At 39.2% G+C, this 9,661-nt stretch overlaps 1 protein-coding gene and 1 pseudogene across 12 annotated transcripts in view; one reads left to right on the top strand and one right to left on the bottom strand.

Annotated features, from left to right (window-relative positions):
* EVI5 (ecotropic viral integration site 5) overlaps nucleotides 1–9,661 on the top strand; it is a 241,745-nt gene that overhangs the window by 34,497 nt on the left and 197,587 nt on the right. The window lies entirely within an intron of this gene.
* Nucleotides 29–1,861, bottom strand: LOC108314966 (annotated as a pseudogene).

The following is a 9,661-nucleotide window of genomic DNA, read 5'->3' as shown; positions in this document are numbered from 1 at the left end:
TTTTTTTTTTTTTTTACTGTACAGATTGGTATAGCATAGCAATTCATGACTTTAAACTTAGTCAAAATTTCATCTATAGAACAAAAATAAAACTCAAAACTGTAGAATAAAAAAAACTCTTCAAAAATTAAAACTTTAATTTTACATCATAAAAAACTGTTTGGCAAGTCCAAGATAAACGTTCATTTTTGACCTATAAGGCAATGTTAGGCCCAGAATCTATCACAGGTCAAATCTCAAAATGGTAAATTAGAGTCTGTCCAAATTTTCCTTTGTATTGAATATTTTTGAAATATTTGAACTATTAGCCAGGACTTGAACATTTTTGTCATACAGGGATTTGTTGTAACAAAATTTGACACACACATTGTCAAAGCGTTTATTTAGTCTTCCCTGCTATTAGTGGTGCATTGAAAGGGATATTCAGTCTTCTGGTGCTGGTATCTGAAGAGAACTGATGTCATTTGAATCTCTTTACTTTTGAACAGAAGTTTACAAAAAGCTTACTCAGAGCTTCAAGTCACAAAGCAGTCTGGGTCAGTTATTATTTTCACACATAATTGCCTTTAAAAGCATGGAGTAATATAAGGGTAATGTTCATTTGTCTGAAAGCCCTGGTTATAAGAAACATTCAGACAGGGCTTAACTTCTGCATTGCCAGTGAGTGACATCCCAACACCATCAGTCCGCATGTGCCCAAGGCCCTGAACACTGGTTTGGAAGCTGGGAGGACATGTCTGTAGCATGTAAGATGAGGTGTGTGGTAGATACCATCTGTAGACAGCTTGGTTGATGTAGGATGGCGATAACAGTGGTGAGGTCTATGTGACTGTTGAACATGTTGAGGTTGCTGAAAGTGAACTGCCTGTGAGGGCTGGGAGGCTACCTGGAACACACTTAGTTGTGCCAACCGAGGTCCTGCCTGTCCTCTCTTTGCTGCTTTCACATCATTATCATGAGCAGTCAATAGCTGTTTAGTACACTGCAGTAAGAAATCCCCGGAGTAAGCAGTAAGATAATGTAATAATGTAGTCTTATAGGCCATGTTGGAGAAGGACGAAGTGTAATCCTTGAAGAAGCCATACATGTAGCAGCCACTGAAGAAGGTGAATAATTTAGAAAGGCGCAGTTTTACAGTAGTACTTCCAGGAAATCTGCGTATTTGGCCATGTAGTGTTTAATCTTTTCTAGGCGAATTCTTGGCTAGCCATCATGAAGATCTGTTTTGTGTACTACTTCAGACAGAGTGTATTCAATGAAAGGGGCAGCTGTTGAAAGGCAGAAGTCCCTTCCACTGATAGGTTTCTAATAATAGTTACATATGTAGCAAATTTTATTTCGTTAATACTACCTTCATATTAGTTATACAGTCTAGACTGTTGAGCTGTTCCAGCTTAGGCACACTATCTTCTTTTTCTTCAAATTTACTTTGTAGAAGCAGTTAAGAAACTTTAGGTAAATACAGCTGCTGGATAGAGATGTCATAGCAATCCATAAACAGTTCCAGTAAATAGCACTCTGCTAGGTAGAAGGACAAAGCATGAAGTGATCACTCACAATGGCAGTCTAGTCAGCAAAATACTGGCTGAGACTCAGTTGAAGGGACTAGCCTTTGTAGCAGAGCAACTTCAGCTCTTTGTACCAAGTGCTTGGTGAATATTGGCAGCCAGCTCTCCTCACCATCACTACCTCTCCATCCCCGTGGGACCCTGAGGTGCACGCAGCCAGACATGGCAATTGCAGCCTGGCCCTGTGGCCCTCACAGCCCCAGTTTTGCCAGGGCGCGTCGGCCCCGCTGGTGCTGCAAAGAGTTGGCGGCTGCGAAGTGCAGTGTCAGCTCTGGCCAAGCGGACCCCCGCATTGTTAAAGGACTGGCAGGCGGCTCCCAATTTTGTGATTAATTTCAGTATGTAGATCCTTGCTTATTTGAGTTATTTCACTGGGACAGATTTCTGAGTCCATGCACATGTATTATGGATACTTCCAAATAGTCATTCTAAAATAGCTGTGTTAATGAATGTGTTCAGGAATAATGTCTTTAAAAATACTGATTTCCTTTAAGCAAAGCATCAGTTTTTTGTTTTTGAGGCTTTTTTTGTTTGTTTCCTTGTTTTGTTTTGGAAACTGTTTTGCTCTGTTGCTCAGGCTGGAGTGCAGTAGCGTGATCTCGGCTCACTGCAACATCCGCCTCCTGGGTTCAAGTGATTCTCCTGCTTTAGCCTCCTGAATAGCTGGGACTACAGGTGTGTGCCACCCATGTCCAGCTAATTTTTTTTTTTTTTTTTGGTAGAAAGTGATTTAAAAAGAGAGACAGAAACAGGAGAAGGAGAGAGAAAGAAACAGCTAACTCTCACACTGAGTGAGAGAATCCAGAAAGATGGTCATGAGAGTGTTAGGGAATAGAGAGAGAGATGGAGTTTAGGAGGCGAAGATAGGCTTCCACGAGAGAGTGTGGAAGCGTACTCCAGAGGGAAAATCCAGGAGAGAGGAAGATGGCTTCCATGAAGGGAGTGTTCGTGGAAGGGGACCCAAACATGGAGTCTGCATATTTTTTAATGGAGACTGGGTTCAACATGTTGGCCAGGCTGGTCTTGAACTCCTGACCTCAAGTGATCCACCCACCTCATTCTCTCAAAGTGCTGGGATTATAGGCGTGAGCCACTGCAGCTGGCCCAAAGCATCAGTTTTTGATAATGAATCTTTCAGATGCAAAAAAAAGATAAAAAAATATATATTACTTATGTTCACATCACCCATCTTAAGAAATAAACATTACAAATGTACTTATAAACATAGTCCCCATCTTCTTTAAGATGCAACATTATATATATGTTTATAACTAATATATCATATAAACATACCATTTTACGTTTTCATTTTTTGCTCAACTTTGTGTGTTGAACATATGTCACATGAGATCATTAACCTCCAGGTGGCTGTCAGTGGTCTCCACCTCCTTATATTTATGCTCTTTTGTGCTTTCTTCCCACATTGAATAGGGCTGACTTGTGTAACCAATTGAAAATTGAAAAAATATCAGAATGACTTACGAAGCTAAGTCATGTAAGCATTTTCTGTCTTGCTTTCTTGTTATGCGGGAAGCCAGTTGCCACATGGTGAGGATACTCAGCAGTCTTAAGGAAAGGTCCATATGGTGAGAAACTGAGGCCTTTTGCCAATAACCATTGAGGAAGCCATCTTTGAAGCAGCTCTTCCAGCCCCAGTCAAGCCTTCAAATGACAACAGCACTAGTGAGAGCTCTGCAAGCTCGTGAGAGACCCGGAGCCAGAATCGCCCAGCTAAGCTGTACTCTTAATTCCTGACATACAGAAACTGTGAGATAATAGATATATGATATATTAAACTACTAGTTTGGTAGTAATGGATGAGAGAAAGAGACTTAGGTAAATTAGGGAGCCCTGGTCCTATGCTTGTGAATCATTTTCAAGGGCAACTGGGAAAGTGAGTCTCTGGTATTTTTCAGGCTTCTTCATAGGGGGAAATGCCAAAGTACAAATGGGGATTTAGATAATGGGTGGCCAAAAAGAATGACGGTAGTAATGTCTGCATTGCAAAGTTTGTATAATGCTATATCTTAACTCCCTCTTCCCATTTTAAAAATTATCTTACTCTCACTTGAAAGTATAAAAATAAGAGGGAATTAATGAATGGAGGAATTAAGATAATTGAGCAAAGTCATTGTACAGTTAGTTTTTTTTTTTTTAAGATGGAGTTTCACTCTTATTGCCCAGGCTGGAGTGCAGTGGTGCGATATCGGCTCACTGCAAGCTTTGCCTCCTGGGTTCAAGTGATTCTCTTGCCTCAGCCTCCCGAGTAGCTAGGATTACAGGCATGTGTCACCATGCCTGGCTAATTTTGTATTTTCAGTAAAGACGGGGTTTCTTCATGTTGGTCAGGCTGGTCTTGAACTTCTGACCTCAGGTGATCTGCCCGCCTTGGCCTCCCAAAGTGCTGGGATTATAGGCATGAGCCACCACAACCACAATTAGGTATTTTTAAGGACAAGGGAAATATTAATGTGAGAATGGCAACAATGGAATGACAAGAGTGGAAATGATGGAGTGGGAGGAAAACAGATAAGCCAAAATCTTTTGTTAGTATGCCCAGAGCTATTCTATAATACCTTTGAATACTTCTCCCAAAGGAGGCAGAATTAATTGCTCCCTTTTATGTGTTTCCCTATCATCTTGTACCTACTTTTTTATAGCATTTGTCACATTGTATTGTAATTGTTTTCATGTTTGCCTCTCCATACTTCATTACTAGTGAGCAATTTGAATACAGACAGGAACCATATGTCTTATTAATTTTCCCACTCAATGTCTAGCCTTATACCTATGTTTAGTAAATATTTGTTTAGTGAAATTGATAGTGTTCTGGTGGAGGTAAGAAATTTAGAAGGGATATTAAATCCCTAAAGCCGAGATAGCCTGATGTTTGAATTACAAGTTTTTGTTGGATAGCATGTAAAGACACATTGTTTCTTCTGAATAGTAGTTAAAGTAAGCCTGTCAACTATGAGTGCTACCTTGGCTATGGGAATATAGCATTGATTTTGAAGTTGTGGCATGTGGCTTTTACTTGACTATTGTTATCTGGGACTTAGGTTAGGATACAGTCTTTTTTATAGACGACTTTTATTTCAGACTTCCTTCTAGGCATATTAACTGAAGCTAATTTTTTTTCTTTTATTTTTCAAAATATGGAAGAATATAAAAGACCTCAAGTCCTGTCATTGAGGGTTTTGCTGGTACATGTAGCAAGAGACAGTACTTAACTGTATCCTAATAGATTATTTTTATTTATAGATTATGGAGAGACAGTATTACTACAGAGGATTATACCTAATTATATTCAGAAAATATATTCCAAAATTAGGTATAATTTTAGTCACACATTTAGGTGAAATTTTGAGTCACACATTTGGTACTTTTGAGTTCTTGTAACCTGTGTTGTTTAATATGAAGGCCCCTAGCTACATGTGATGAGTGAGCTCTTGAACTGTGACTAGTCTGAATTGAGATGTGGTGTACATGTAAAATTCATACTGAATTTCAGACTTAGTATTAAAGAATATAAAATATTACACTAATAATTTCTTCATATTCTTTATTGAAATAATGTTTTGAGTATATTGGGTTAAATAAAATATATTATAATTTCATTTGTTTTACTTACTTTTACTTTTTTTTTTTGAGATGGAGTCTTGCTCTTTCGCCAGGCTGGAGTGCAGTGGCATGATCTTGGCTCACTGCAACGTCTGTCCCCTGCCTTAGCCTCCTGAATAGCTGGGACTACAGGCACGTGCCACCACTCCCAGCTAATTTTTTGTATTTTAGTGGAGATGGGGATTTCACCATGGCCAGGATGGCCTCAATCTCCTGACCTCATGATCTGCCCTCCTTGGCCTCCCAAAGTGCTGGGATTACAGGCGTGAGCCACCGCGCCTGGCCCTTTTTACTTTTTAAAATGTAGCTACCAGCCTGGGTAATAGAGCGAGACCTTGTCTCAGATTAAAAAAAAAAAAAAAAATGCCACTATGGTGGAAAACATTTCAATAAAAAACAAAAATTCTCTTCTTGTTAGAATTTCTTTTCCCCATGGGATGAAAAGGCACCTATTATATGATTGTGAGTGGAAAAAATAGGGACAGAAATCAGGTATGGGCAGTATTTCCATGTTCAATTTGTGTGTGAATTTTTTTTAGGGATAATCTTGCTCTGCTGCTGAGGCTGGAATGCAGTGGCACCATCATATCTCACTACAACCTCAATCTCTTGGGCTCAAGTGAACCTCCCGCCTTAGCCTGTTGAGAAGCTGAGTTGACTATATAGGTGCATACCATTGTGCCTGGCCTTTGTGTGAATTTTTAATATAGATGTGACAGTCTAAAGCATTAATGCAAGCCAGTGTTAAATTTCAGCAGTTCAACTTTGTAACAATTATAAATAAACCTGTTTAAATTTTCTGGATAATGCCAGCAGGCTGGAGTGCAGTAGCTTGATCTCGGCTCACTACAACCTCTGCCTCCCGGGTTCAGGCGATTCTCCTGCCTCAGTCTCTCGAGTAGCTGGGACTACAGGTGTGTGCCACCACGCCTGGCTAATTTTTGTATTTTTAGTAGAGATGGGGTTTCACGATGTTAGTCAGGCTGGTCTCGAACTCCTGACTTTTTATGATCCACCCATCTCGGCCTCCCAAAGTGCCAGAATTACAGACATGCGCCACTGCATCTGGCCTGGATTTTTAAAAAACAAGTAACTTTCTTATTGATGGCAACTAAATGGTGTCTGTAGCATTTTTATCATTCAGTAGATGCCATCTTTTCATGATACTTTTTTGAGTTGTTCTACATGAAAGTATTGTTTTTAATGTTGTCTGTCTTCTGTGCTGTTCCTATAAGTTTGCTATTAAAATACATTAAACTATATGATGTCTTGAAGTGGATGGAGAAGGAAATGGGGAACTTAATATTAGATCACTTCTGATTTATTAAGATGAGGCCACTTGGGAATGTCTAAAGAGCCACATGGTGAAGAAGGTTGGAAAAAGATATGAAGATAGGAATATGATAGAGTCCTGATTAGAGAGGAATAGGGTTGTCAAGCATTGCTTGCATCATACTGAGCTCTTTGTTGTTTTATGGACACATTTGTATGACAATTTTTTTTCTTTTTTGAGACAGTCTTTCTCTGTTGCCCAGGCTGGAGTGCAGTGGTGCAATCTCGGCTCACTGCTGCAACCTCCACCTCTTGAGTTCAAGTGATTCTCCTGCCTCAGCCTCCTGAGTAACTAAAACTACAGACACGTACCGCCACACCTGGCTACTTTTTTTTGTGTTTTTAGTAGAGACGGGGTTTCACCAAATGGGCCAGGCTGGTCTCAAACTCCTAACCTCAGGTGATCCACCTCAGCCTCCCAAAGTTCTGGGATTACAGGCATGAGCCACTGTGCCTGGCCAACAAATTTTTAAAAACAGCTTTCTAGATATATAATTAACACATCCTAGACAATGCACCCATTTAAAGGGTATGATTCAGGGATTTTTATTATGTTCATAGATATGTGCAACCATCATCGTAGTCAATTGTAGAACATTTTCATTACCTCAAAAATATACCCTGTACCCTTTAGCTGTTGCCCCCTATCCTTCTATTCTCCCCAGGCCCAAGCAACCAGTAATCTACTTTCTGTTTATAAATATGCCTACTCTTGACATTTCATATAAATGAAATCATAATATGTGGTCTTTTGTCACTGGCTTCTTTCATTTTAACATAGTATTTTCAAGATTAATCCATGTAGACTATATAAGTACTTAATTTGTTTTGATGGCTGGGATCTAATTTTCTAAAATGTGAATTTAATTAGGAACTGCTATGACATTGACCCAACTCATCTCAGTATCTTTACTGAAATGTTTCTGCTTTGTTTTAGTCAGTGGAGATATGAAAATTTACAATAAGATCTTCAACTTGTTTCTTGTGTTACTTAAAAAACAAGGTTCTGATTTCATGAATATAGTCTACATTTTAAACAAAAGGCTAAATTGAAGATTGTATGTCTCAGCATTGCCTTAGCATGCTAATCAAAATGCTATTTTAATAGCAATGAAACAGTAATGATGTGGTTTAAGTTTATATTCAGGGTTTATATGCATTGTGACTCTGAGCCACAAATCAATAAGCTTTCCTAGCCTAATTAAATGTTACCCTCCAGAGCATTAATAGGATTTTCTAGTTATAATATTTATTTGTATTTTCTTAGTGTCCTTGACCTACTCATAGCACACTACAGACAAATGAAAATGTTTTTTTCTCAATTATTTGAATCCTCTGTCTCTTCAAAAATAAAAATAAGTCTGGTATGCTGTCTTTACTGATACTCTATACTTTTAGTTTCCTGGTTTTATTTCAAGCATTGTTAAATATTTTAATTTTGTTTTGTGGGATAATATGATATTCCAGTTACTGTAGCTGTGTAACAAACCACTATGAAACTTAATGGCTTCAAATGATCATTTTAGTATGTGCTTAGATTCTGTGGGTCAGGAATGTAGACAGCATTATTAGGAGGACTTGTCTCTGCTTGATGTCTTTGGTCTAGCTGGGAAGACTTCAGAGGCTGGGGTTGACTCTTCAGTTAAGGCCTGGAATCAGTTGGAGGTATATTCACATTTGTGCCTGGTGGTTGATGCTGGGTCCTCAGCTGGGCTGTTAGTGAGAATGCCTGTACTCTCTATGTAGTGTCTGCGTGGGCTAGTTTGGGCTTCTTGAAAACATGATAGCTAGATTCCAAGACTTAAGCTCAGTAATCAGTTTTGGTGCACACATTTGGTTGAAGCAGTCAACCAGCTTTTCTTGGGTTCAAGGGGAGGAGATGTGGACTTCACCACTCTATGGGAAGATGTGGGATAGGAAATGTGGCCATGTTATGGATTGAATCGTGTCCTTCAAAAAGATATTTTGAAGTCCAGCTATCTCAGTACCCCGGTACCTCAGAATGTGACTTTATGTGGAAACAGAGTTGTTGCAAATGTAATTAGGGAAGACACAGTCACTGGAGGGGAGACTGCCATGTGATCATTAAAGTGCTTGAAGTGCTGCAACTACAAACCAAGAAATGTTAATCATTGCTGGTAAACCACCCAAAGCTATGAAGAGGCGAGGAGAGATTCTCCCTACAGGTTTTAGAGGGGGAATGACCCTGCTGACAACTTGATCTTGGACTTTTAGCCTCCAGAACTATGAGTACATTTCTATTGTTTTAAGCCACCCAGTTTGTGGTACTTTGTAACAGCAGCACTAGGAAACCAAGATAACAATTAGTTGTCTTGCATCTGCAGGGGAGGGTTCCGAGATCACTACCCTCATAGTACCATGCATGCTCAAAAAGTCCCATATATAAAATAGTGCAGTATTTGTATATAACATATACACATCTTCCTGTATACTTGAAAATCATTTCTAGATTACTTATGATACCTAATACAATGTAAATGATACGTAACCGTTATACAGTACTGTCTTTTACAATCTGTATTATTTTTAATTGTATTATTTTATTTTGGATATTTTTGATGCATGGTTGGTTCAGAACCCATGGATGTGGAACCTATGGACTGTATAGGCCATCTTTTGAAAATACAGACTGTTGGCCAGGTGCGGTAGGTTGTGCCTGTAATCCCAGCACTTTGGGAAGCTGAGGCGGGTGGATCACGAGGTCAAGAGATTGAGACCATCCTGGCCAAACATGGTGAAACCCTGTCTCTACTAAAAATACAAAAATTAGCTGGGCGTGGTGGTACGTGCCTGTAGTCCCACCTTCTCGGAAGGCTGAGGTAGGAGAATTGCTTGAACCCGGGAGGTGGAGGTTGCGGTGTGCCGAGGTTGCACCACTGCACTTCATCCTGGTGACAGAGCGAGACTCCATCTCAAAAAAAAAGAAAACATAGATGGTTACAGATGTGTTGTAAAAATTATTCTATAGCTTCCCCCCCTTACTTGTGTTGGGTAGTAATATATGGTTGTTTTACCCACTTACACTTTTTTCAAAAAAACCTTTTATTTTTTTCTTTTTCGTTTTCTTTCTTTCTCTTTCTTTCTTTCCTTTCCTTTTCTTTTCTTTTCTTTTTCTTTTT

This window comes from Cebus imitator, unplaced genomic scaffold (assembly GCF_001604975.1).
Source record: "Cebus imitator isolate Cc_AM_T3 unplaced genomic scaffold, Cebus_imitator-1.0 Scaffold166, whole genome shotgun sequence".
Classification (NCBI taxonomy): Eukaryota; Metazoa; Chordata; class Mammalia; order Primates; family Cebidae; genus Cebus; species Cebus imitator.
Note: the sequence above shows the minus strand (reverse complement) of the source record. Positions and strands in the feature narration are given on the sequence as shown.